We start from the raw sequence: 14612 nt of genomic DNA on the forward strand, positions 1-14612 counted from the left end.
TCTCTGCATAATGTGCAGGCGCCAGGACCCTCATTACAATGTATGAAGTAGCTGGGGGTTCTTTTTCCTTCCTCCTGTTAAAAAAAAGGACAAAATGCATGACACTCCCAGTGCATTCCTAGCACACCACCAATCCCCATTTTCAAATTGTGTTGAAGCACCTGTGCTCTGGAATTCCCTGCATATTGACATAGCGTGTTCTCCCTCGTGGAGAGCACGTGTTGCGGTGGGGGCTGACGAGACACCTCACTGTTGCTGGGCAAAAGAGTTTGGTCTTCTTTAAGCAGGGGTGGGCTGTTACTGGGGAAATTTATATGTTGCCATTTATTGATTGACAGCCCTGTTTGTTAAATACACTGCACACAGTGACAAGCTTCCTCTTTTCGCTGCGTGCTTCGGATCACCCGCCCTCCCTCCCTAATGTTAAGCTGTTTGCTTGACCTTGCTATGCCTGTCATGGGGTGGTCTGCTTTGGGGCAGAGGCCCAGTAGGAATTTTGTCCATTTGGCTGATTGGCTGGTGCCATTTGGTTTTTGCCTACTGCGTAGCAAATCGTCACAACCTGTAAGGTTGCAGTTAGGCATTGGTTTGGGAATTGGTTGATGGAGGGGTATGGATTTGGCTGTGCCTGCCCCTCCAAAATGCTGCTGCTGTAAGGGTTTTCCGTTAAAGAAACCCAGGGGCTCGCCATGCTTTTGTCCGAACCCCCTGGCAAGGGCCTAGGGCCACACAAGAGCCCCTGGGAGCATCTGGGGAGAGGTGAGGCATGGTTCGCAGTCCCGTCACTCTCCCCAGGTGACTTACCCTTTCTGACTTCGCGGGGGGTGCGAATGTCAGAGCTGTCCCCGTGCGGGGTCAGTTAGTGCTACCAATGCCTAAGCAACCACTCACATTGCTATAATTTAATAAAGTTGTGGCCAAAATTATGCCAAAAACCTTAAACAAAAATCAAGTGTCATTGTCTTTTTATTTGGGGTGTCTTGGGGACCTCGACGTGCAATAAGCAAGCACCCTTGCAATATTGTTTTTGTCATGGAATTCTACTCAATATTGATCCCGAGCAGATTCCAATGTATAGTTAGCAGAGTAAAACTTAAAACACGTTGCAGGATTCCCAAAAAAATAGACCAGAGGCAATTGCATTTCATCCAGCAGAGCTTTAATGCTACTGAAGGGAAATGATCATAATGCTCACAAATCTAATACATTCAGGATTGGCACTGTCCATAAGAAACCCAGTTGCAGCAGACCTAACTTGAACTTACAATAACATATATTAAGTCTCAACCTTAATACCAAGCATACTATGTACAGAACACCACACCAGAAGAAAGATAGAAAGAGAAAGTGAAACCCAGGCTCCTTCTGGCCTTACTTTTATCGTCAGCATGACCTTGACTGAAAGACATAAATAAGAGAACCAGTTTAAACCAGCTGTACTCAGCTTCTATTAAGGAACAACCCAAACATCATGAACCTTCTGCTTGTTTCTTTCACACAGAGAATCAAGTAGAATAGGAAAGATCTCTACACATCAGATCAATACTTTCTGCACTAAGAAATGCAAACTGACAGTTTTACACCCCTGCTGAAAACTTTTCTGTTTCCCCAAGCCTATCCAGACACAGGATTCAGTTGGCTTACCTTTGTCTGATTGATTTTTCTTTTTCATGATGAAGATGATGATCTTGTGTGTGCATTTTTATTTTTTTATTGCAAATTGCCTTATGGATTTTAGCCATACTTAATGTATTTCTAATTTTACCTGGGCCCTGCTTGGAGAATTTTCTTTTGATCAAGCCATTCACAAATGCTCTCTAAATAAATAAACAATAAAAATGGCTTTCTTCATCCACTCCTCCCACTGAATTTGATTTTTTATTTTTATTTTTCATTTTGATTTTTGGTAGTTGGAGGGGAGAAGGGGCAGTTAAACATGACCACAGACTATGGATAGTTTAAAAGCAGCACAGGAGATGCAGGCAGCTGATCCTGAAAACCATTTGTTGATTCTGCAGTGTTACCCCAAGAAAACATCTGAGTGCAGATGTAAGTGACTGAATCTACCAGTTTTAGCTTCTCTCAGTTTCTCATTTGTCCAGTCTTTAGTTCATTTCTCCATATAAGTCAGCATTTTTAAAAATTAAAAAATAAGTCCTCATGAAGATTCACAAGCACAGTGCAATTTTTACCTAATATACAAATGTTAGTATGCAATTTTGTCTCCATGCACACATTTTTAGCTAGCAGCTACCCCAAACACAATGCACTTTTGTATATTATTCTCACTAACAGTCCCTCCAAGTGTGCCTATTTTCCAGGGATGTCCCTGATTTAAAGAAGCTGTCCAGGTTTCTGATTTGATCATTAAGATGCCCCTGTTTTCATTGGAGAAATGTTGGAGGGTATGGAGAGTTATCTGACCCCTGAGCCATCTGAAGGCAATCTTGCATAGGGATGTTTTTTTAATGCTTCATGTTTTATGTTTATATATATATGTTGGAAACTGCCCAGTGTGGCTGGGGCAACCCAGTAAGATGTGTGGGGTATAAATAGTAAAATTATCATTTTGGAATGGGATGTCCCTATTTTCATCAGAGAAATGTTGGAGGGTATGCACTAATGTATGCATTATTACACATACTTTGCTCCCAATTTTTGCTTTTTTGGTATACATTACTTGGCTGCAGAACTGCACTGTAAAATTTGCAAATTTTGAGGGATCGCTTTTGTTTCGGTTTCTGTATACTTTCAGAAAGAGCGAGTTAACTATGTTCGCCTTTAAATGTGAACTGAATCAAATTTTGTCCCTGTACTTGGGTGCGGATGTGGATGGGATTTTCTGGGATGGGGGGATGTGAAGTTCCAAAAACTGTCAAATTAAACAACCACAGTTTGGGGGGGGGGATATGGGAATAATATATATATACTGGTTGTTTACATACTTTTGGGCATTGCCAATATTTTACGTGCTCTCCTTATTTATGTATTTATGTATTTTGCTTTGATGGGGGATTATTTCTTTTTTTTTTTCCTTACTGCAAACTCTGTGTGATTGATGCCATGAGCCTGCTTACTTTCAGATAGGGATGGGGAAGACGCAGGCCCAAGTTGGGCGGCTATTTAAAATGGGTAATACGGAATGGTGTTAAGCTTTAATATTTCATACAGACATTTAGGCTTACAAGTAATTTATTTTGTGAAGTGCAGATTTCTGCTTGGACAGAGATGATTTTGACTGACTGGGTGGCGGGTTTCCTTTCCCAGGCTCTGCATATTAATATCATTTGGACACTGCCGTTTCAGAACACCTTATCTTCCGCTGGACCTCAGTAGTGGAAGTCATTTTTATCAAGAGACTGGGCTTCCAAAAGAAACAACCAGCTAGGATATTGTGGGGGGTGGGGAGAGCCAAAGATGCATACACACTGCTTAGAACAACTTTGTTAATTAAGAAATTAAGATGAAGCTGTCAGACTGAGTCAGACCTTTGGTCCCTCCCTAGTTCTGTCTGGCAGGCAGCAGCAAACCAAGGCCCCAAAAGCAAGAGTCTCTGTCAGACCTTTTCAAACCTGGAATTTTAATATGAAACAGAAGTTAAAAACACAGGCCACAGAAGGGGAGAACACACATAGCGAGACAACAAGACCACTCATCATGGGGGAAAGGGAACTAGCTGATTCCAGTCTTTCTTTGTGTATTGTGGGTAAGCTTGAGGGGCAGTTAGAATAAAATGGCCTTAGAAGAAGCTTGGTAGCTATTGAGAACCAAGGGTTGCAGACCCTCCAACTGTCCCTATTTTCCAGGGACAGTCACAGATTTACAGAAGCCATTCTGGTTTCTGATTTGATCCCAGAATGTCCCTCTTTTCCTCAGGACATCCCTATTTTCATCGGATAAATGTTGGAGGGTATGGAGTTGTGCAACCCCCAAGTGAAGGAGATAAGTATCTACACCAGGCATCCCCAACCTGTGGCCCTCCAGATGTTTTGGTGTACAATTCCCATAATCCCTAGCTAACAGGACCAGCGGTCAGGGATGATGGGAATTGTAATCCAAAACATCTGGAGGTGTGAAGGTTGTGGGTGCCTGATCTACGCAACCTTTAGAAGACATCTGAAGGCAGACCTGTATAGGGGCTTTTTAAATGTTTAATGTTTAATTATGTTTTTTATATATGTTGGAAGCCACCCAGAGTGGTTGGGGCAACCCAGTCAGATGGGTGGAGTTTAATAATAATAATAATAATAATAATATGCCCATCAGAGAAATGTTGGAGGGTATGGGGCTGAAACTCTTAGCCATTTTGCTACACATTTTGCATTAGCACCATGTTATACATTCTTAAAGGTAAAGGTAAAGGTACCCCTGCCCATACGGGCCAGTCTTGACAGACTCTAGGGTTGTGCGCCCATCTCACTCAAGAGGCTGGGAGCCAGCGCTGTCCGGAGACACTTCCAGGTCACATGGCCAGCGTGACAAAGCCGCATCTGGCGAGCCAGCGCAGCACACGGAAACGCTGTTTACCTTCCCGCCAGTAAGCGGTCCCTATTTATCTACTTGCACCCGGGGGTGCTTTTGAACTGCTAGGTTGGCAGGTGCTGGGACCGAGCAACGGGAGCGCACCCCGCCACGGGGATTCGAACCGCCGACCTTTCGATCGGCAAGCCCTAGGCGCTGAGGCTTTAACCCACAGCGCCACCCTTACTCAGAAGTAAACTATGTTTAGTGGGGCTTACTCCCAAAATGAGAAAGTTGGATCCAAACCAAAAAATAAAGATTCCAGAAGCTGTCAGAAGGAAGGGAGGGAGGGATGATTTTGTAGGGATCTATGCCTCTGGACTTGATTGGAATGTGGGCTTCCATCTAGAGAGTAAATGGAAATCATAAAGCCAGCTCCCCATAGAGCACGTTATTGGGGATCCTGTCATCTTCCATTCTGCAGACGTGACTGTATATATGGTGCAGTCATGAGGGTCCTTTGGTTTCAGGGACTGTGTCATCAAAGTGTATAAATGCATCATCAATATTAAGATCTGAGTGATATTGCTGCCTATGTGTGCATGTGTGTGTACAGTAGGTATTTCTTTTGCTTGCCCATAAAAACCACGTCCTGGCATTTTGAATTAGTGCAAACTGGTGCTGATGCACTGAGGCTGGGCGTCCTCCGTCGAGATTCAAAACGCTAGCCCAATCAGCAAAGAAACAATAAGACATGACAAGGAGTGTGAGACTCTAACATAACAATGCACCTCAAGGGACACCCGAGTAGGAGGAGGGGTGAAATTATCTGCTTTCGATAGCCGAAGGTGAGATTTATTTATTTTTATCTCAGACGATAATGTAATAAGATATGATAATAAAAAGGCACAGGACTACGGCAAATCATTTCTGATTTTAGATATGGGGGGAAACCACCCTCAACATGTAGTTGCTATGTGTTGTTGAAATGTGCTGTGATTTCAAATATTATAAGGTACATTTAATAATAAACAAATGCAAATGTCTCTTTCCTAACCATAATGCCATTATGTTCACAATAGGTTAAATAACACTGGGCAACAATTTTTTACTTTTTGAATGTTGTCTAGATTTCTGCAAGTGATTCAGGGTATTTTTGCAGTGCTGAATCAGGAAATGGCATCCGTTTCTCTCCATCAGGTCAGGTTTACTGTAAACTGAATGGTGGGCATTGATAAAGGTAAGTACACGTAAATTGCATGTTGCTTCACCATTTTTCGAACTTCAGGGCTTGAACTTCCATTTCTTGGAACTCCAGGAATGCTCAGCGGCAGGGAGGTCTCTCTTCAGAGTCCAACAGTAGTCAGCCATCATGACTGCGTCCCAGCGACCCTGATGCCTGGTCTCCATCTCTTTCATGTCCTGATGGAATCTCTCCCAGGTTTCTGAAAGCAGTCAGCATGTTGTTGACAAGTTCTGCATAGTTTCTGGCCTTATTGTTGCCAAGAAAGTTCTTCACTACCAGAACAAATGCCTTCCACGCTTCCAGTTCCACTTCGTTCATTGAGTTTCCAAACTCTGGATCTCTGATGAGCTGACGGATCTGAGGACCGTCAAAGATGCCAGCTTTCAACTTCTCCATGGTCAATCCTGGAAAAGCCTGGCACAAGTAAGTGAAGCAGTCACCATCCTTGTCCAGACCCTTGGTGAACTACTTGATTAAGCCGAGCTTGATGTGCAGCGGTGGGAAGAGTATTCTGTCTCTGTCCACCAGAGGGTCGTTGATGACGTTCCTTTTTCTGCAAGGCACCAATTCCTCCCGCACAGGCCAGTCCTTCTTCGTGTACTGCTGAGCATGGTCCCTACTATCCCACATGCACAGAAAACATGGGTACTTGGTGAAGCCAGACTGTTGTCCCAACAAAAAGTTCACCATCTTCAGGTCAACACAAATAAACCACTTATGCTGATCATAACCAATTTTCTCCAGCACATACTTCACCGCTTCATAGTTCTCCTTCAGTGTACTCGAGTGAGCCAGGGGTATAGAGGCAAACTGGTTGCCGTTGTGTAGCAGAACACCTTTCAGTGATCGCTTGCTGCTGTCAATGAACAGTCTCCAATCTCTGGGTTCATACTGTGGCACTCCAAGCTTGAGCAGAAGCTGCACAATATCTGCACAGTACACCAAGTCCTCTTCTGAGAAAAAACGGAGGTACTCTTGATGCCTGTTGCGGAAGAAGCTGATGCGAGCACTGTCAGAGAGGAGGTTTTTTTCCTTCAATCTGGATGCCAACAGTTTGGCAGAGTCCTTTGACAAGCTGAGGTCACAAACTAGATCATTCAACTCCTTTTGGGAAAATGGATGTGGAGCATCATCTTCAAGAACCACTTCTTCTTCTTCATGTCCTTCAACACTGGAGGCATCTTCATCACTAATGTCAGGAAGTTCTCTGAAGATAGGCACTGGAATTTCATCACAATGAGCTACAGGACAATGTGCTGATTGAAGATCAGTATACTTGAGGCTGCTCCGGTTCTTTCTGTTGATCCCAGTCACATCAACAGTGCAGAAGTAGCAGTCAGTGACATGGTTTGTCAGCTCCCTCCAAACCATGGGAATTCCAAAGTTCAGACTCCTCTTGCCATTGGTCCACCCACGTAGAGTCTCGGTGCATGCTTTGCACACCATGTGTGGCACCCAAGCTTTACACTTCGTGGGGCGGCTGCCCCATTAACTTCGTTTTGATCCCCCAACTTTACGCTTTGCCTCACCAATTTAAGGAAGATTTCAAGGTTTTATGACTTCAAACTGATCCCTTTTCGACATAATCACCCAGAACTATCGGACCTGAATACTTCTTGTCATAATCATTTCCAATCAAAACAATTATTCGACATGGCATTTTACCCCCACCAACTTCTTCTAAAATGCTCCACACAAGCGTACATGTGAACAAAAATGTAAAAAAACAACATGTGGTCATACCTCAAAAACTTGACCTGATTGAGCAAAACCAATGTGATTTTTGGATTCAGCGCATCAGATTCATCCTAAATCAGCTGAAAAAACGTAGACAACAAATTTGTTGTTGACCAGTGTAATCTGTGGCCCTCCAGATATCCCTGGACTACAGGTCCCATCTGTTGGATTCCAAGCCTTTATCAGGAGAAACTGGCAACTCTCCCAGGCACCCGGCTTGGTCTCCTGTTGACCTCCCGGTCTGCTCTCCCGGCAGGGACCAGGCAGAGGTCGCGATAGGCGATCCTTCTCAGCGTGAGAAGAACACACCCCTCTTTCCTGCCTCCCCGGCAGGGGAAAGAGATAAGACAGAAACGTATTTACATGGCTTTATTCCTGTCTTTGCAGTTTTACAGAAAACATGTCTGCTCTCACCAAACTCCAGCAGACGACTCAACAAGCACTTCCTGTGCAGCTCATATTACACTCTGAGCTAATTCCGGTGCTGTCTGTTTCCCACAGACACTCCCAACATCACATGACTTTTCCAAGCAATCAGCTTGCAGCATCATTGCTTCAATATCGTAACACCATCATCCCTGCCCATTGGCTGGGACTGTTGGGCGTTGGAGGCCAACAGCATCTTCAGGGTAACATGCTCCCCATCTCTTCTGGAGAGGGTACTCAATGCCCTCAAGGCAGATCTAGGGGAGCGCGACTGGTTTGATCATACTGGGCACAGAGCTTCTGGGGCACCGAAGCTGACATCGTGACTATGACATCCAACAGAAGGCGGGGGAGGCAGATTTTGGCTTCACGCAGGGGGCCACCGAAATTTGAGACACCAAGGCCTGCCACTGCTCTAGGTGAAAGTCTGGCAAGTGAATGTGACTTTGGGCAGGATTTGTTTTTAAGGTAATATTTCCAGAACTCTCTCATTCTTTGAAGGAAATTCAGTTGCAACAGCCCCCAGGCACGATCCGGCACAGATCTAGGTGCTTTAAAATTTATTGGGCCTGATCTCGACAAAGTTCAGCACTTTCAACACCCGTTGATTTCAGTGCGGTTATGGCACTTGGATCAGGTCCGCTAAATCAGGTTCACTGTGCTGGATTGTGGACTCTCTGTGCTTAGATGAGAAAAGTGGAAAGCAGCAGCTCAAGCTGTTGCTTCACATTAGCAGTTTATTATGTTAAGACCGCCCAGTTTGTTCTGACCAAATGCCTTCCTCAAAGACAAAAAGTCTTCATGTATCTTACTCTAGCACACCAGTTGAAATAGTTTAAGACTACACTGAATAAGCCCTTTGCGGTTCGCCTTAAACAGAGGGTATGTTGTTTGCTGCATTAAACGCTTAGCATCTGAATTATTAATCCCCCCTCATCTGAACACTGCAAGGTAACCACCAAGCTTTGATTCCCCGTAACACCAGAAGAGATAAGACTATAGTGGAGTTATCCTCAGTGATAAAATGACTGAAGGTGAATCCTTCTCATTCCTCCTTGGTAATTCCAGATTCTTCAGTACAGTAATCTATTCCTAATTAGAGTCAATTATAGATCTTTAAAGAATACTAAAGACCACTTCTGGTTGTAATCTCTCTTACCATACAGAGCGGAGACCTTCTCTTTCATTAGCCTGATTAGGAAAGCCAAACAAACCATGATCCTTGTTTTCTTTAAAATGTATCATGGTTGTCTCTTAGGTCAATCAGGCAGGATAACAAGTTTATATCAACTTTGGCAAATGCAAGCCAATTAGCATCAAATGATATCTTCAGATGATATCTATGAAGCAAGAGGACAGAAGGATATAGAAACAAACACATGTTATATATGCCACACTATGATTACAGCATTTTCATTTAACTGCTGATATCCCACTGAGCCAAAGGACCAGTGTTACGCTTGTTAGACCCAGCTGAGTTAGCATGTGCCAAACCTAAAGAACACAGCCATTTACGTATATGCTTGAACTATATGCTTACGCACATGTTGAAGTAATATCAGTGCTTATCCTGCAACAGCTTGGGTTCTCATATCAAATAGGCTGACTCCTTTCCGCTTGTCAGGTGTTCAGTTCAAGGACACATGGCTTGGAGGACAGGCAGGCTCAAAGCTGGTAAGACTGGTGCTAAGGGAGACCTGTGTAGCTTTCCCTAGCAATGAGTTTACCATTCTGAAGAACTGCATCTCAGGTTATGGTCTGAAGGCACATGAGGTCACCATCTTGCTGAAGCTAAGCAGGCTCAGGACTGGTCAGTGCCTCGATGGGTTGACCACCTGAGAACCACATGCATGTCACCTGGGGTTCCATGATGGAGAAAGTGGGTTAGAAATATGAGAAAATAACTAAACAGACTCTATGGGCCAAAAAGCCTTTAGTGGTGGCATCTGACTGGCTGTCTAGTATTGCCTACCTTCCCAGACCAGAAGGGCTCTTCTGTCATTAGAATTGCCTGCAGTTCCCTCTTGGCCAACAGCCCCAATAAGAAATTGTCTTATACCAAGTCAGAACATTGGTCCATCTTCCATAGCATTGTCTATTCTGACCAGCCATGGCTCTCCAGGGTTCCAAAGGAACATTCCCAGCCCTACCAGGAGAAGCCTGGGCTTGAACCTGGGGCCTTCTGCATGAAAAACAGATGCTCTACCACTGAACTATGGCCCTTCCACAGTGACACAAGTGAGCAGAGAACAGGTGCCTAATCTGTTGGGCTCCCAGTTTAAGCCACTTGGGGCAAGCACAGATAATAAAAAGACTACTTTTTCACCATACTATCCACATCCAAAGTTTGCACAAAGGCCATGTATAGAAGTAACTGTCACTTTCACACACACATACCTGTGGAAAATTACAGGGGTTTAAAGATAGTTTTATTTTTTACGGCTCTAATCTGCACCTACTGGTAGGATAAGCTCTCAGTTCAGGCATACTTTCTACCAACTGGCTAGAAGTCTCTGTTCCTGGCTCGTCCCTTAGATTAGACACTCCAACTGCTTGGCCAGTCTTCAAAAGGAGCATGCTCTAGATCAGCCTTTCTCTACCTGTGGGTCCACAGATGTTGTTGAACTACAACTCCCATCACCCCTAGCTAGCAAGGCCAGAGCTCAGGGATGATGGGATTGTAGTCCAACGATATCTGGGGACCCACAGGTTGAGAACCACTGCTCTAGATTGCTGAAATGTCAAAGAGCATGTGGGAGAGGACCTTTAAGCATCATTGTCTCAGTTCCCAGAGACGGCTCCCATCCCAAGTTGCTCCAGCCTGGTAAACTGTGCTTAGTTGATGCTGTGGGGTGCTTCCCATTGTTCCCTTATTTTGTACTCCCCCTTTCCAATCCGCATGGAACCTGCCAGTAAGGAGGGGGCTAGACTTGCAACCTTCCCACCACCTTCTGGCTGCCTTGGGTCCTCTGTAGATCGAAATGCAGACAGTGCATGGTAGAAATCTGTGCATGATCATCCCCATACAGGTGTGGCAATGAGCATTGTGTGCTGTGGTGGAGAATGGTAATGCTCCCATCCAACAGCAATAACTCCATGAATTCCAGTTTATCTGATGGGGAGGTGATTATACTGGCATTTGACAAGCCATGTACTGGAGAACGTTCAACCATATAATCCCTTTACTGGGGACCTGGGCTCTGATCTTCCTGCAGGTGGTTCCTCAAGGACAGACCTGTCCTCTGGCCCAGTTCATTCTTCCATGGGTGAATCACCAGGACTTGGGAGTGCTGAAACAGCTTCCAGGTGTTGAAGGAAGAAAGGCAGCAGCAGGCTCCAAGGCATGCCCTTCTTTTGAATCCACACATCTATTTTTGGAGGCTATTTTTGGTTCAGGCACAACACTGCCTGTGCAAAATGTTAAAGGCGGCATTTTCTTGCAAAAATGAGTGATGGTGGGGTGGGATCGCATTTCAGACTTCCTTTCAGTATCTGAGGAAGCAATCCAAATAAATAGCAAATTTATATCAATTAATAAAGCAATCAAAACACAGGTGACTAATCTCGTCAAATTATACTTGTACCTGAGAGCTCTGAGAAGCTGAAATGGCCACAGTTTACTTTGCAGGATTGTTGTGACAGCAAAAAAGAACGGTAGAGCTCTTTGGACAGTCATCAGTTGGGAGACCGTACTTAACGTACCTTAAATAACCGCACCAATAACAAACAAAATACCTAAACACGTGCCTGTGTGAAGCTGCAGATATTTGCATACATATGGGGTGGCATGTCACCTGGGTTTCATCTCGTCTCCCCTGAAGTGGTATTTAAAGGCCCCAGCACTGTTGCCAGCTGAATAAATATCTGCGCAAGTGGAAGGGTTCCTACAGATGCCTCCCAGTCTTCAGGATGTATATAAGCCGAGCATGTTACAGTGTTATTGTACTTTGTGTGAAGGATGCCATATAAAATATTAACGCATTTCATTAAAACGGCTCTTATTGTCAATATGTAGCATGGCTGCCCTGTGATTTCTCACTTTAGCAGGTGCTTCATGCTGGAAGTGAGATCTTCACATTATTCCACCCCAAAGCAGCATTAAAATGCACTGCCTCACTTGACAGCTTAGGCCAAGCTACGCATGATGTTAACAACATGACTAGCAATTGTGCCAAGTGTTGGCATTGTGGTGGTTGTTTTTTAAAGAACAAATTAAACAACGGGAAGAGTTATCGAGATGAAAGTGGGCGGGTAGGAAGGTTTAAGCTGGCCTCCCCCAACCAGGGCCCTTCCAGATGTGGTTGGACCACAATTCTCAGCAGTCCCAGACAGCAGTCCCGTTGGGTCAGGGATGATGGCAGCTGTGGTCCAACCACATCTGGAGGAAACCAGGCTGGGAAAGACTGATTTAAGCCACCTTTCCCCAGTCACCATCTCTGTAGAATTTGTCCCATTCCAGTTTGTAGCCTAGCAGTGGTAGCCAACCAAAATATTACTCAGAGTACACCCACTGAAATTAATCAGCATGGCTAAGTTAGGTCCATTAGTTCCAATAGGTCTCTTCTGAGTAAAATGTAGTTGACGCGGGTGGCGCTGTGGGTTAAACCACAGAGCCTAGGACTTGCCGATCAGAAGGTCGGCGGTTCGAATCCCCGTCACGGAGTGAGCTCCCGTTGCTCGGTCCCTGCTCCTGCCAACCTAGCAGTTCAAAAACACGTCAAAGTGCAGGTAGATAAATAGATACCACCCCAGAGGGAAGGTAAACGGCGTTTCTGTGCGCTGCTCTGGTTCACCAGAAGCGGCTTGGTCATGCTGGCCACATGACCTGGAAGCTGTACGCCGGCTCCCTCGGTCAATAAAGCAAGATGAGCGCCGCAACCCCAGAGTCGGTCACGACTGGATCTAATGGTCAGGGGTCCCTTTACCTTTACCACTCTAATAGAGGCAGTGTGGAGTGTCAGACTAGAGCGTGACTAGGGCTCAAATCCTCACTTGGTGACCTTGGACCTCTCAGCCCAATCTACTTCACAAGATCATTGTGGATCCAGCCTCTCCTCAAAATCTTCTTGCTGTGACCTCTCCTCATTGTCCCACCACCAATCCCCTGCTTCTCAGCCTTCCTCCTCTGGAGTTTCCCTTGTGGATTGCCCAGCTGCTGCCTCCCACCACTCCTCTCCTTTTTATTGGAGAAAAAGGTGGGATATTAATTATTATTATTATTATTATTATTATTATTATTATTATTATTATTATTAATTATTATTACTCCAAATTGGCCTGTAGCAACTTTGTTGTATATTGATGTAGAAATTAAATTAAAACAGGCTGTGATGATTCCCCCCCCAACAATTAAAATCAATATACAATACAAGTAAGTTGTCCCATTCACTGCAATGCTGAATTGGATCCAAGGACTGTTTTTAAAACACAAGTTTCACAATGGAAATAATTCTCTGCTATTTCCAGGTGGTGCAGGAGAATACCAGACCTAGTGTTATTAAGTGTTTATTTGCAAATAGCACAATCTTAGCGAAGAGTGTACACTTTGTTTCCCCACTTTATTGCCATTTCCACGGAGCTCGGTGTTTTTCTTCGCATCATTACGATTATTATTCTCAGTCTAAGCATTTGACACCTGCTGTTTCGAAACTAGATCAACAACATTTCAGAATATAGGCACCAGATAAGATGGGAAAGAGAAAGGCGGCTGAACGTAATAACTTGTTCATGTTTCAAAACACAGACACCCTATTCTCTGTATGGAAAAGAGTCAGAATCTGGAAGATGTTAAGATAATATTAAAGCTGTGCAACCATTGTTTCAGCTGGTTAAGTTCCAGTGAGCATGGACCTCCCATATCACAAAGCTACCCCATTAAGTTGCTGCCAGCCTCCCTCCAACCCACCCCTGATACCTCTGTAGGAGTGTCCATTCATTAAATTCATCAAGTCTACAATCTTTTGTAAGGTATGCGGGTGGCGCTGTGGTCTAAACCACAGAGCCTAGGGCTTGCTGATCAGAAGGTCTGCAGTTCAAATCCCCGCAACTGGGTGAGCTCCCGTTGCTCGGTCCTTGCTCCTGCCCACCTTGCAGTTCGAAAGCACGTCAAAGTGCAAGTAGATAAATAGGTACCCCTCCAGTGGGAAGGTAAACGGCGTTTCTGTGCGCTGCTCTGGTTCGCCAGAAGTGGCTTAGCCATGCTGGCCACATGACCCGGAAGCTGTACGCCTTGGCCAATAAAGCGAGATGAGCACCGCAACCCCAGAGTCAGGGGTACCTTTACCTTTATCTTACAATCTGTTGTAGCTGGGTACACAAATAGTTGAGTTATTCAAACAGCAAGAGTACACCCTTTCACACACTTGCATATGGCCATTGAGAGCTTATGCCTGTGTTCAATGCAAAGTGTGGGCAAGCCTCTCCCAGAAGAGGAGAAGCCCAGGCCCAGAAACCATCAGCTCCTGACCATCAATGACCTGAGAGAAATTCTGGGATCCTCTCCTCTACTTGCACAAGAGCCCTCTCCCCTCCTGTGGTTTCCAGAAACTGGTATTCATAAGCATTGCTGCCTCCAACTGTGGAAGTGAAGTATATCCATCATGGCTAGTAGCCATTGATAGCCATCTCCTCCATGATCTTGATCAAGCCTCTTTAAAGCCACCCAAGCTGGTGGCCATCGCTGCATGAAGAAGTAACCTCTTTAATCTGTCCTAAATCTTCCAACATTCTGCACTCTGGCTTC

This window comes from Podarcis tiliguerta, assembly GCF_965153285.1.
Source record: "Podarcis tiliguerta genome assembly, chromosome: 1".
Taxonomy (NCBI): Eukaryota; Metazoa; Chordata; class Lepidosauria; order Squamata; family Lacertidae; genus Podarcis; species Podarcis tiliguerta.